This window comes from Lynx canadensis, chromosome D3 (genome assembly GCF_007474595.2).
Source record: "Lynx canadensis isolate LIC74 chromosome D3, mLynCan4.pri.v2, whole genome shotgun sequence".
Lineage (NCBI taxonomy): Eukaryota > Metazoa > Chordata > Mammalia > Carnivora > Felidae > Lynx > Lynx canadensis.
In genome coordinates, this window is record NC_044314.2 from 14059783 (window position 1) to 14074238 (window position 14456).

Below are 14456 nucleotides of genomic sequence, written 5' to 3' on the forward strand. Positions count from 1 at the left end.
CCTGCATTTACAACCTCTGCCCTGAATGTTCTCTTCCCCTTCACGCTCAGACCAAACCGGGCTCGGTCCTGAGGGCACTGCGGCTGGGAGCCCCTCAGGTGATGCCCGTCCTCCCCCCCGGGCCAGTGAGGGCCAGGTTTTCCCATTGCTCTTCCAGGACTTACCCCTCCCTCCTCCCTAAGCCCGCCACACCTCACCCTTCCCTCCTCACTTCCCCAGTATGCCTTGTAATAGGGGTCTCCAGAAAGACAGAACCAATAGGATATATGCAGATCTACAGAAAGATTTATTACGAGGGACTGGCTCATGCAACTATGGAGGCCTGCCATCTGCAAGCTGGAGGCCCGGGACAGCGGGAGGCCCAGGATAGCTGGGCCCAGGACAGCTGGAGGCCTAGTCTTGTCTAAACACCTGAGAACATGGGCGCCTCAGTTAAATCACACCCCTTCCGGCTCCATGTCCGTGCTCACGTGGCTGCGTCTGCTGAAGAGAGTCACCAGCCCCACGGGGCCGCCTCTCCTTACGCACACACGCACGCGACCGACCACCCAGGGCCCTTCCTGCTGCCCCACACTCGCCCATCTCCCCGGTCCACTCCTGCCTGCTTTCCCCTCGTCAGACCCCCTCAAACGCCTCTTCGTCCACCCCCCCCCACCCCCCAGCTGCTCACCGGGTCCTAACTTCACACTACGAGTGTCATTTCCTCAGACTTCATTTCCCACCGCCCCGCACCCCCCCAGCATCTGCGCCACACCCTGTGCCCTCCCTCTCTCGGGGTGCGGGGGCCAACTGTCCCTGCTCACCTTTGCAGCAAGACTCTTCTGTTCACAGTCACGGTCACTCGCTTTTCCCCTCCCCTTGTTGGCTGGAGCCACGCCACTCAGCCTCTTACTCCGCTGCTCCGTGGAAACCGCCCTTGCCAGAGTCACCGGTCGCCTCCTCCGTTGTCAAGCCTCAGTCCTCACCTTAGCGACCTGTCAGCACCCCTGCCTTGAGACACGTGCGTCACTTGTCTTCCCAGACACCACACTCTTCTGGATTTTCACCTACTCCCAGGTCCTTCCCTTCCTCTGTTGGTGGGCGCCTCCTCACCTCTCTGGCCACTGGAGTGAGCCAGGGCTCGGTCTTTGGACCTCCTCTCTGGCCTGTCTACGCGCACCAGCCTGCTGATAAATGCCAGCAATATGGTGATGGCTCCCCAGTGTCCCTCTCCAGCCCGGACTACTCCCCACGGGCCAGACTCCTGTGTCCAACCAGTCAGTCCACATCTCTGTGCGGGTTCCCAGTAGGCCTGCCCTTTGCAGAGTTCTCCCCACCTCACCAAGCCCATGACCTTCTGAGAGAATCAGTGCCTGAGAAGTCATGAAGTCACCCTTAAAAACGTCCTTGACTCTGGCAGACACGTAAGCAAGAAGAACAACTCCAAGAGCTGGATGTTGTCAAGGAGAAGGACGTCCTCCCCAAAGAACGCTTCAGGTAGAGTCCGGGGAGATCAGGAGAAAGGAAAGACTCCTGTGAGGTGAGGATGAGATCATGGAGGAAAATGGGCAGGGCCTGCCCTTCAGAGGTCAGACCAGAACCTAATCCGGGAACTTCGCCCTTCCCAGAGCAGGGAACCCTCACAAAGCCTGTCTCACAGGAAGGAGTCTATCACTTCCCGGGACCAGGGGCTACAGCACTCTCCCTCTTCTCAATGGGAGTTTCGTTATTTCTACTTCATGACTGCGTGTCGGCTGTGGGGTGTGGGGCAGACAACTTATCCCCCTTAGTGCACTGGTCACCGGATCATGTGGTCTCAAGGGAAAAGAACGTACGTGACCTGGAGATCCTGGATGTGACTTTGGGTTGTCTCCCTAGAGAAGGGGATGAGTATTTCTGTGTGTGGGAAGAAGAATGAGATGGTCTGGTGACCAAAGCGACGTACTGTTGCAGAGACAGTGCAATTTCTCTTCCTCTTGGGCACACAGGAAAAGGATGTTTCCCAGTCTCCTTTGTAGTGGGTGGGGCGGCGTTACAAGATTAGACTGATGTAAGACAGGCAAAGACTGGTCCATAAAAAGTTACCCTTATGTAATTTTCCCTTTTATCCCCTCCCAAGGTGACCTTGGAGGCATATGTTGTGGACGTCAGTGTCACAGGATGGATGCAGCCCAGGTCCCTAAATGACTACATGACACAGAGTCCCTGGATGACCTACTGACCCTCCCTAGCTTCCATCCTTTTTCCATCTCAGATCCCATTGAACTTGAGGTAAGCGAGCAAGACTTTTATTGCATTAGGTCACTGAGCTTTTAGGGTCGTGTGTTAGTTAGCCGATCCTGACTTATATAGAAGGCACTCAATAATTATGGTGACTGAACGTTCTAATTTCAGAGCCCAAGCTTTTAACCGCTACACTCTCTTGACTGGCCTTCTGGAGGCTCTCTCCCCCTTTCTTTATAACATTCCTTTCTGAGTTTAAAAATATTATGTGCTCAGAAACCAACACCACCACCACCCACAAAACCAAACTGATTAAAAAATGGGCACAGGACTTGAACAGACATTTTGCCAAAGAAGATGTACAAATGGCCAACAAGCACTTGAAAAGATGCTCTCAACATCACAGCCTATCAGGAAAATTCAAACCAAAACCACCATGAGCTATCACCTCACCCCGATTATGATGGCCACTCTCCAGAAACCAGAAAATATCAAGGGTCGGCGAGGATGTGGAGAAATCAGAATACTTATCCGCTGCTGGTGGGAATACGAAATGATGCCATGCTCCGGAAAAGAGCACAGCAGTGCCTCAAAAAATTAAAAGCAGCACGGGGCGCCTGGGTGGCGCAGTCGGTTAAGCGTCCGACTTCAGCCAGGTCACGATCTCGCGGTCCGTGAGTTCGAGCCCCGCGTCGGGCTCTGGGCTGATGGCTCGGAGCCTGGAGCCCGTTTCCGATTCTGTGTCTCCCTCTCTCTCTGCCCCTCGCCCGCTCATGCTCTGTCTCTCTCTGTCCCAAAAATAAATAAACGTTGAAAAAAAAAAAATAAAAAAAAAAAAAAATTAAAAGCAGCACTACCCATATGACCCGGCAATTCCATTTGTGGATAAATGCCCCCAACAACTGAAGGCAGGGCCTCGAAGAGATGCTCTGCTTTATTTACAGCAGGATTATTCACAACAGCCAAAGGCAGAAGCAACCCAAGTCTCCATCAAGAGATGAAAGGATAAATGAAATGTGTCACACACATACGCTGGAATTATTATTCAGCCTTAATAAGGAAGGAAATTCTGACCCACGCGACAACATGGTTGCCTCTTGGAGACATTTTGCTAAGTGAATACGCCGGGCGCTAAGACAAATACTGAATATCACAGATTCCACTCAACGTGAGGTTCCTAGAGTAGTCAAATTCACAGAGACAGAAAGTACAATGGTGGTTGCTGCAGGTTCACGGGGTGGGGTGGGGGGGGAGGGAATGGGGAGCCGTTTAATGGCTACAGAGTTCTAGTTTTGCAAATGCAAACAGCTCAGAGACTGGTTGCACAGTGTGAATGTACTTAACACTGCCGAACCCTATGTATCCTTAAAAATTGGTTAAGTGGTAAATTTCATGTTAAGTGTATTTCACCACAATTAAAACTCTTTAAGAGGTTATTATGTGCTGGCTTTTAAAACATAACAACATAGAAAGGAAGTTTCAAAAACGGCATCCTCTCTCACTCCAGTAGAGATTGCCACTGTTGAGAGGCTTTTTATGGAGCCAAAGAGGAGTTGTTTCATAAAACACTGATTCCGCGGCACACAGCGAAAGCCCGTTCTGGTGGAGAAAGAAATCCTGTTATACAGGGTGAGAAGGAGCCCCCTTTCCGCTCGCAGGCAGGCTGGAACAGCTCCAGGATTTCTTCGTCTTCACATTTGAATTTGGTGAATATTGTCCTTGTAACAAGAAGCTCAGTGGCCCGAGGCAGAGGCCAGCGTTTGGGCAACCTAGAATCAATTCTAGATTCAGGACTGTACAAATTGATACCTGGGGCATTTCCTCCTTTCATCTACACACACATTCATTCATTGAATAAATGCTTGTTGATCGTCTACACACCCTAGACACTGTGCTTCAGGCTCAGGAGACAGCAGTGACTAGAAGAGGATGTTTACCTTCTAGTTGGGGAGAAGAACTGCGTACACGTAAACCAACAGAAATTGCAAACTGTGACGGGCTCTGAAAAAAAAAAAAATGGACAGGGTAGAGATATGGAAAGGAAGGGGGGAGTTGACATTTGAGCTGAGACCTGGAAGATGGGAATGAGCTCCCATAGAAAGTGCTGGAGACACAAGAGGACATGTGAACCGACCAAAGGAATCTGTGGTGATGGGGTCAGAGCAGTGGTTGCCTCTGGAAGGGTACTGACTCAAAGCAGGGGGCGGGGGGAGCCTTCTAGCCTGCTGGCATCTATATCTCTACTCTGGTGAATATCTATGTACAGAATTGTGTAAAAGCTCACTGTGCTGCACACTTTAAAGTTTGTGCACTTTACTACGTGAAGGTTATACAGTAATAAAAATAAAATAAAATACCCCTTCCCAAAAGAGAAAAGAAAGGGCGGAGGTGGGGAGAGGTTCCAGGTAGAAAGAAACTTAAGCGCAAAGGCCTACAGGTGCGGCTGGCTTGGGTGGGACAGCAGGTGGTCCCAGGAGGAAGGCAGAGGCCCAGGGGCCAGGGGCCAGAGGACAGTGGGATGAGTGATCACGCTTCACATTAACAGCAGTCATCCCTGGGGAGACAATTAAGATCGGGGCTCCGAGACCAGGGTTTTTAACTGTTAACTCTCAACACAAAAATGTTTTTGAACAAGTCTTCATGTCTCACATGTATCATTTTAAAAATAGATAAATGAGGCCATTTGTTTTTGCTTTGTTTTTTTCCTGCCTTTCCATCTGCTTGTTCTAAGGAGGCTGACGGCTCAGAAGGGCCTTTTCTTGTCTCCGTCGGGAAAAGATCCAGGGGTGGGAAGCCCTCATGATTTCTTCTAATCAGGCCTGCGGTCCTAAACCGTCCACTCAGAGAATCATCATTTCTTGCTTCTGGGAAGGACACTTCACTCACCCAGCACCGACCGAGTGCTCACATGCGCAAGACATTTCTTGTTCCGCAGATATTCCCAGGTCCAATCTCTCCCTTCTCCTTTCACGATGGAGCCAAATGCGGAGACCGCAAACCTGAGGCAGCTGGGTAGGATCCCGGGGCAATGGAGAAGGGGAGAAGATACCCCAAAGGAAAAATTTCCCGACCTCGTGGGCCGGCCTGCCTGCCAGTCTGGGCTCCAGGGCGCAATCCGGCTGAGGCCCTGGGGATGGGCTGATGGGAGCAGGGGAGCGTTTTCAAGACCACCAGCCCTGGGGAAAGCTGTGTCTCGCGCCTCTTGGAAAGTGTCCTCTCTCGCCTCCTTGCAGACGAGCACTGGCCGGCGCCCACCTCCCCACCCGGCCTCCACGCCCCCGTCGGCTCCGAGCGTGCAGGCTGCCGGGCTGGCTCGTCCTCCCGGGGCCCCGTCGGCCTTCAGCAGGGGCCACCGCAGGTGGGACCGGGCTGTCGCCAGCATCTTTCTGGACAGTCAGCATCCCCCGTCCTGGCATTACAGCAGCCCTCGGGGCAGCCTCCTCTGGAGCGGGGAGGTCCTCTGGGCGCCTCTCTCTCGGTGCTACAAGGGGCAGGAGAGGCGAGCAGGGGTGTCCCCGCCCGCCTGGGGATCGAGCCGCGGGGAGTCTCACCCCCCCCCCCCCCCCCGTGCGCCCACCTCGCCGTTCCCGCAGCCGCCCAGCGAGCCGGGGGACCCCACGGCCCCAGGCTGCCCTCGGGGGGCATGCGACCTCCCCCACCTCCCCACCCCAATGGCACCCCCCGCTGGGAGGCTGTGGGGTCGCGACCCCCCGGCCACCCGCCCCCTCCTCCAGCCCCTGCGCCCCCAAACGTGAGGATCTCGTCCCAGCGCTGCACTGAGGCCTCCGCCCCAACATATTTTTGTCAAATGGATATTTTCAAACATAGATACTGGAGGAGGAGGAGTTGGAGCCTGAACTTGGTCGCAGGACAGGCTGAGACGACCCTGCGGCCGCCCTTGGGGAGGGCAGGAGTCCTCTGTCCTGTGGGCTCCTTCCCTACATCCCCAAAAGGCCCGATTTCCAGGGCAGCCACACCTCACTCCGTTGCGGAATCGGGGTGAGAACTGCCAAATTGCCGGAACAGATTCACCGCGGGGCCTCGTTGGCCCTGCAGTGAGGTTCCCGTCCGCACAGAGAGGCTCTGGGCACAGAACTGCCTTTTAACACCCCCGGGGGTTTCTTTGTAATTCTGTGTGCCTGATTTCACGCACTTAAACACTTATTCTCAGGAGGGGCTGTGGCTTCCCCCCCCCCCGGCCACACTGGACAGGTAGGTCACCTAAGGGTGCATGGAGTCTGAGGAACACAGGTAGAGAGCAAGATACCTGTGCCCCCAAACGGTACGACTGAAGAAAGGGGCGTGCTCGACAGTCCTCACACAATCACAACGTCTTAGTTTCCTAATCACCAACACCTTAGATTCCCAGCGTCAGGAGACCTGGATTCTCCCGGCTGTGGCTTTTTGTCTTTAATCCTGTTGAGATCCGGCCCCATCCCTTCCCGTCCAGGGTCCTGTCTCCCTCGTCCAGTTTGAACCAAAAGATCCATCGCTAGAGGAGACGGAGCTTTCTACGATTCTGCCACTTGTCAGTGCTACCTCTGCGCCCCTCCATCCTCCTCCCCCTCCTCCCTCTCCTCCTCCCAAGTCACTTAGCAGGAGGTCTCCCCAGCCTCAGAGCTCAGCCTGAGGTTTCCCTACCCCCTTTCCCAGCAGCACCTGCCACCTGGCCCCTTTCTAATGGCCTGTCCTGATGGCAGACGATTGCTTGTGACAAATGTCCCTCCCCTCCACCATCCATTTTGCTCTGTAGACAAAAGGGGCAGTGGGCTCTTTGGCCAGAAGAAACGTTCCTTTTTAGTAGAACTTCCTGCCAGCCTGGGGCAGGAGATGCTGTGTTTGTACCAGCACTGTGGGATAGAACTTTCTGCTATAACGGGAATGTTCTCATCCAATACGGTGGCCACTAGCTACATGAGGCTATTGAGCACTGGATATACGGCTAGGGCAACTGAATTTTAAATTTTATTTAAACATTTAAGAGTTTCAACAGCCATTTTGAGGGATAAAAGGCATCAATGAACTGCACGTGAAGTGTAAAAATTGATGTTTTGACACATGTGCCTGTGAAAGCATTACCACAATCACAATAGTGAATATGCAGAGCATGTCCAGAAGTTTCCTCATGCCACCCCTTTAGATCCCTCTGTCGTTGCCCCCACCCCCACCCCCCATGCACACACTCAGGTAAGCACTGTTCCGCTTTCTGTCATTAGAGATTAATTTGCATTCCTTAGGATATAACGTAAATGGAATCATGCCTTCTGTATACATATATATTTGGGGGGGGGGTCTGGCTTCTTTCATTCAGCAAAATTATTTTGAGATTCACCCACGTGGTCTCTGTTGGTTTCATTTTATTGCTGAATAATATTTAATTATGTGGAGATGCCACAAGGTCACCTGTTGATGGATTTTTCGGTGGTTTCCACTTTTTGGCAATGAACGCGTAAAGCTGCTATGAGCATTCTGGCACAAATCTTTGCAGAGACATAGGCTTTCATTTCTCTTGGGTAAATTCCTAAAAGTAGAATGGCTGGATCATGGTGGGTGTTTTGTTTACCTTGTTAAGAAACAGGCAAACTTCTCCAAAGTGGTGGTACCATTCCTGCCTGTTCCTCCAAGAACCGGCCAACAACGGGTATGATCAGTCTCTAATTGTAGCCATTCTGACGGGTCAATAGGGGTATCTCATTGTGGTTTGTTTTTTTTTTTAATGTTTATTTTTGAGAAACAGAGAGAGACAGAGTGTGAGTGGGAGAGGTGCAGAGAGAGAGAGAGAGAGGGAGACACAGACTCGGAAGCAGGCTCCAGGCTCCGAGCTGTCAGCACAGAGCCTGACGAGGGGCCTGAACTCACAGACTGCACCATCATAACCTGAGCCAAAGTCGGACGCTTAACCGACTGAGCCACCCAGGCACCCCTCTCATTGCGGTTTTAATTTTTATTTCCCTGCTGTCTCGTGATGTTGAGTATCTTTTCATGGGATTATTTGGCATTGGTATATCTTCTTCGGTGAAGTGTTCATTTTGTATTATATTGTTTTCTTATCACAGAGTTTTGAAGGTTCTTTACATATTCTAGATGCAAGTCCCTTATCAAATACGTGATGTGCAAATATTTTCTCCCAGGTGATCACTTGTCTTTTTAATTTCTGAATGTTTTTCAAAGAGGGGAGTTTTAATTCTGAGGAAGCCCAGTTTAATTTAGTCTCTTATGGGTCATGTTTTCAGTGGAGCACCTAAGAAATCTTTGCCTAGCCCAAAGTCGCAAAGGTTTTTTCACTACGTTTTCATCTATAAATTTTATAGATCTTTTTTCCTTTCGATGTATGGTCCATTTTGAGTTAAATGGACCGTTAAATGCACTACTTTGCATATGGGGCAAGGCGGGGATTGTTCAGTTTTTTCAATACGAATATACAATTGTTTCAGTACCATTTGTTGAAAAGATCACTCTTTGTCCACTGAATCACCTTTGTCCCTTTATTGAAGATCAGTGTTTGGTGTCTGTGTGGGGTCTATAGCTGGACTCTCATATTCCACTGATCAGTTCATTTAAACCTAAACAGCCGCCTGTGGCTAGTGGCTACCAAGCTGGGCGTCTCAGGTTTAGACTGTAAGCATCTCAAGAAGGATACAATTTGTAATTCTCATCAGAGAAAGCTCTGCTGTAGGCTCCGGAATGATAATTATTTGAACATTCTTACCATATGGTTGCTAAAGGGGAACTAGACTCCCCCTGTTGCCCAGGAAGTGGACTGCAATTTTCCTCCTTCAGTTTACTATCGGGCTGCAGACCCAAGGAGACGGGAGGGCTCCAGGCTCCGGGGTCCCACGTTCAAACCCTGACTCGGCACCTTACTGGCTGTGTGACTATAAGTCAGCTGCTTAACCTTTCTCTGCCTCAGCTTCTTCATCTATAAAATGGGTATCATAATCATCACCTATTTCAAAGGATTGTTTGAGGATTAAATAAGGCATGGAGTGCTTAGGATAATGCCCGGTGCATGATAAGGATCAAAACCTCGTCATTACCATTACCTCCTATGGAATAAAACACAGTAGCAGAAGAGAAGGACGGTCTATACTTTGAGACCCCTTTTCCTTATCTTCAGAGAAGCTCTCATATGTTTTAGCGTGTGTCGCAAACACTTTAGCCTCCGTACTTTCGGTAGCTTAATTAAGGTACTTACATATTTGTCCAAAGTCACACTGCTGCTGCAACTCCTACAGGAAGCCTCAGCTTAAAAACTGGCTCACTTATCCTTACTCCACGTGTCTCTGTAAATACAACAAGGAGGAACTCAGTCTTCTGTGTCCCACATAAGGTTCAAGGAATTATGAGGCAACACTGTAGGCCCACAATTAATATTGAATTAATTCATATTCAATGAATACTGAACTTCAGAGAAGATACTTAGCTATTCTGAAGCCTCGGGACATCGCATCTACAATCCAGGTTTTAAGTTTCTAAACTCTGTGCTTTTAACTTCATGATTTTCAAAATCAGTGCACATCTGAGCAGCCCGGAAGCCTATGAGATGCCCCCGCTCAGCACCCCCACCCCTCCCAGGTATGCTGCACTGTGGGGCCGGGTGGACCCTGGAGTGCACGTTTCTCAGGCTCCCGCAGACGGCGCGCGGAGGGCCTGGGATAAGCCCCTGGCCCACTGCATTCTGCCACTTTCACTGGACTTTTCCAACTGTATTCAATCAAGAATGATGAATTGCCACAGCAAACACACCTCCACTTTCCATTAGGCGGAAAGTCCGATTTAGGAGGGAGCTGGGATTCAGAACCAGCTTTGCACAATGATTTGTTTTCCCTGGGGCCATACACACTGCGGAGAATCTCACTTTCTCTTTGCCGTGCTTTCCAATACAGCCGAACAAGTTTCACACTGAACTTCAGAGCCTCAGACGCTTTGTTATCCGGAAGCATTAGGACATTGCCTCAGTTTGTCATGAGGTGGGTGGGGTGGGAGGAATGTTCTGGAGACCCACAGGAAAAGCCCCTCCGTGAGGCTGGACTTCCCTTTCACTGCCCACGCACTGATTTTCCATCCTGTGGGAAGCAGACAGGATTAAGGGTCTAGCTTATTGTCTTTTGTTCTGCCAAGGCCCTACGAAGGTCTGTGTGTGTGTGTGTGTGGGGGGGGGGGTGTTCCAGAAAGGAGTCACAGATGCACTGAGGAGCCACAGGCCACACCTGCAGCCCCCGCTTGAAGCCTGCATTTAAAAACTGGCTTACTTCTTCTTTTTCTACGCATGTCTCTATAAATAAATCGCAGAGGAACTCAGCCTTTGTGTCCCAAATAAGGTTGAAGAAGTTATGGGGGGGGCACGTCACTGGAGGCCCACGATTTCTGTCTTCCGGGCAAAGAATAAAAGGGGTCAGCAGTGGCCAAGCCCCCTGAAAGTGCCTGGCTGTCCCTACATGGAGGTGACTTGGATGCCCCCACGGTCTACACCCACTGCCAAGTGACCTGTGCCAGCTCTGGGTCAAGGGCTCGGCAAACACTGAGGAATCCATTTCTGGCACATCGATGAACGCACCAGGAAGTGCCACTGGGGACTGCTCGGTGTGGCATCCAACAAATGTAAAGACAGAGTGAAGCCCTCTGACTGGTTTCTGTCCCTTAACATTCCCACATTTCCATTTCATTGCAGTGGAAAGAACCAAGCAGAAACAGAATGAAAAGACAAAGATTTTCAAAACTCGTACTGGACAAAACATTAATATCCAAAATATACAAAGAACTCTTAAAAGTCAGCATAAGAAAACAAACAACCCAGCTTTTAAGAATCAGCGAAAGATCTGAACAGACACCTCACCAAAAAAGATGACAAACATATGAAAAGACGCTCCACATTGTATGTCATTAGGCAACTGCAAATTCATACAATAATTACCACTACATACTTACTAGAATGGCTAAAATCCAAAGCACTGACAACATGAGATGCTGGTGAGGACAGCAGGAACTCCCATTCACTGCTGGTGGGGAAGCAAAATGGAAGTCATACAAAATGGAAGACAGTTCGACAGTTTCTTAGAAAACTAGACATATCCTACCATGCGGCTTAGCGACTGCACTCTTTGGTATCTACTCATAAGTTGAAAATGTACATCCATATACACCCTGCACACGGATGTTTAGAGCAGTTTCACTCATAATCGCCAACTCCTGGGAGCAACCAAGATATCCTTCAGTAGGTGGATGGATAAATAAACTGTGGTCCATCCAGGCAATGGATTCTTCAGCAAAAAAGGAAATGAACTATCATTTCACGAACAGACACGGAGGGACCTTAAATGTGAATTACTTCACAAGGCGATCTGAAAAGGCTACGTGCTGTATGAATCCAACTAGATGACATTCTGGAAAAGGCAAAACCATGGAGACAAGAGAATGATCGCTGGTTGCTGGGGATGGGAGGGAAGGATGAGTAGGCAGAGCATGGGGGAGGGGGCAGGGAAACTACTCTGTAAGATACAATGGGGCCAAAATGTCATACATTTGTCAAAACCCACAGAACGCACGACACAGCAGTGAACCGAACGTAAACTAGGGGCCTTAGTAGCCAAGTTTCAATATTGGCTCATCCATCATAAAAAGGAAAGCTATAAAATGCATGTAGAGAATGATTGTATGGAATAAAAACGGTTAACATAAACAAAACAAAGTGCAGTCTGGTCCACAGAAAAGAGGCATTCCTAACTTTGAAAGGCCCTAAAATAGGAAGGCGGGTTTGGAATAGGAAAACATTTCTGAAGGGAATGTACCGATGTGTTAGAGCTCCCTGTAGGCTAGGGAGTGCATTATCGCTCGAGTGTATCAACCCTCACAGTGCCCCGTGGACACGCCTGCAACCTGTGTGTTCAGGTAAGGGCGCTTACTCGGACTAGGCTCCAGCTCAAGTGGCCGTTTTAGGATTCAAACTAGACTTTGACGATCACTATGTCACATTGCCTTCAAAGAAAATGAGCAATTAGACGGAGTTTAAAAGACTGTCCAGGGACCTCCCTAAAAACAGACGTATGGTATCATTTGTTGGTTAGTAATTAGATCCTCCCGAAATGCTTGCAAAGTGCTTGCCTAGCGGTGTCAACGTTGCCCCAGAAACGGAGTTCGTGCTCCTCTGTCAGGCAAGCTGCCCTCCCTCCCCTCACCCCTGCTGTCCCGAAGGCAAAGTTCAGCCACTCACCTTTTCCTATTATCATAAATCCCCCGGAGTCGAGTCAGATGTGGCTTCCCTGTAGGCCTCGCTGCTCCTGCATCGAGCCCAGCCCGTAAAAAGACAGCTCCTCCGGTGGCCCGGGGACTCTCTTCCGTCCCCCGGTGGCGTGAGGCTCAGGGGTGGCTTGTGGACCGGGTGGGGGCCTCCGGGGACCTAGCGGGGACCAGAGGCCGCGGCCGCCGGGAACCAGGCCCGCAGGCGCGGCAGCGCCCCCTGCCGGCCGCGGACCCGCGCTCAGGCCCGAGCGGGAGGCGACGGAGGGACGGGAGGAAGGAAAGGCCGCGGCGGCGGAGCCAACGCACGGTCTCCGCGGGGAAGCCCCGCTCTCCGCCCCCGCTCCCTACGGCGGTAGGGAGGGTCCCGCCGCTGCGCTGCGCACCCCCAGCCGAGCCCGGCGACGCGGCTTCCCCGGCGCCCGTCGGCTCCCGTTCCACGCCGGGCCCGCTCAAGCCCGGCGCCCCCGGGTCGCCGGTCCCTTTCCCCCTGCCACCCCGCGCCCCTTCTCTAGGAAACATCGGCCCAGCCCGGGCGACCCCCGCACTGGCCGCGATTCCTGATCCCTGCTGCACCTGCCAGTGATGGCCAATTCTTTTTTTTGGGGGGGGGGGGGGCTCATTAAGGGCACACCCTCGCTCTCTCCATCTTGGGGTACTTCGGGGTTCTCATTCTCAACCTTCTTTGAGGGCTCTGCTTTGCTCCCACTCCCCAAACTCTTCCCAAACAGGAACTTCCGTTCTGCAGATCTGAGTTTGGGTAAGGAAGGGCGAGTCCAGGGGACCTGTGTTTTTATTTAAACCCTTCAGGTGACTGCAGCAGGTGATCTTTGAGACCAGCGCGGGACTAGCACGTGTCACTAAGCGCCACAAGCTCACCAGTGAGCAAAACAACTCCTGATTTTCTTGGCGACCTGCTTCTCCCGCCTCCCTCCCAGGTGCGGGATAGGCCCGCTCCTCCGTCTTCACCGCGCGCCGTGCCAACCATTCCACACAGGGCCCCCGACATGACATTCCCCCCGCGGGCTCCCGCTAGCTCCGCCTGCCGTCTCAGCTCCTGGCCCGACACACACCCTCCGTGGCAGTGTGTCTTCCGAGACCCATGTGTGGTCATGCGGTTCTCTTTGCCTTGCCAAGTCTCCCCTCTTTGCCAGGGAACATCGGACTTCGTCCTTCTCGGCCCAATGAAGACGTTGTGCCTTTGAAAATCCTCCCCCAGTTCTTGGCAGGCGGAGTTCACCTCTCCAGTCCCTGTGATCCCACGCTTGTCACCCCGTCACAGCTAGTTGCGCCCCTTAGGACCCTCTGAGGTCCCAGCCAACAGGTGTTTGCTAAGCGGCTGCCTAAATGTGTGCAGGCCTCCTCAAGCACCAGATGCTTTTATTGCGCTAAGAAGACACAGCACCAAAAGGACAGAGTGTCAATTCCTACACTCCCACGTTGGAACCTTAAAGACCTTGGAAAGTGCATCTTTATTTAGAGGAGGTCGATAGAGGTCAGGGGTACACAAGCTTTTTTTCAGACAGATTGTAAGGATTTCAGGCTCTGGTGTAACTGTTGAACTTTGCCAACGTAGGACGAAAGCAGCCGTCATGACCCGTACGTGAGTGGCTGTGTTCCAATAAACTTAATTTGTAGACGCTGAAATTTGAATTTCACATACTTTGCACGTGTCAGGGACCTTATCTGTGGACCTTACGGGTTGCCAGTCTGAGAGCTACGTTCAACCCCGTGTCCTCTGGCACAAGACTCGGTATATATGAGCTTTATTTTTTGACTCAAAGGCCCCGCAAATGAAAACTTTACGAGTAGAGAAGAACCCAGAAACGTCACGCTAGAGGGTAAGGAGGAACAGAAACTACTCTTCAGGTAGATGGCATACAGCCAGAACTGTTCGTGCTGCCATCTAGAGACTGGGTAGCCTCGCCTGAGGTCTTCTCTCGGAACTCTTACCCCCCAAGGGCCCAGAAAACGGTCTCCCCTCCCATCAGGACACGGAGACGGCTGGGGTTGGGGTT

General features: G+C 51.4%; 1 long non-coding RNA gene across 2 annotated transcripts; it reads right to left on the minus strand.

The window, feature by feature from the left end:
• Positions 1-705: 705 nt before the first annotated feature.
• On the minus strand, positions 706-12588 carry LOC115528580. 2 transcript variants are annotated; one of them, XR_003973305.1, is made up of 6 exons: positions 12413-12588; positions 11131-11201; positions 10061-10268; positions 9398-9485; positions 4140-4203; positions 706-1163 (listed from the first exon to the last, which is right to left on the minus strand). It is a non-coding gene; the product is annotated as an uncharacterized LOC115528580 (long non-coding RNA). The 2 variants fall into 2 exon arrangements; XR_004344304.1 differs by lacking the exon at positions 706-1163 and having other exon boundaries at positions 3055-4203.
• Between the last annotated feature and the right edge of the window lie 1868 nt (positions 12589-14456).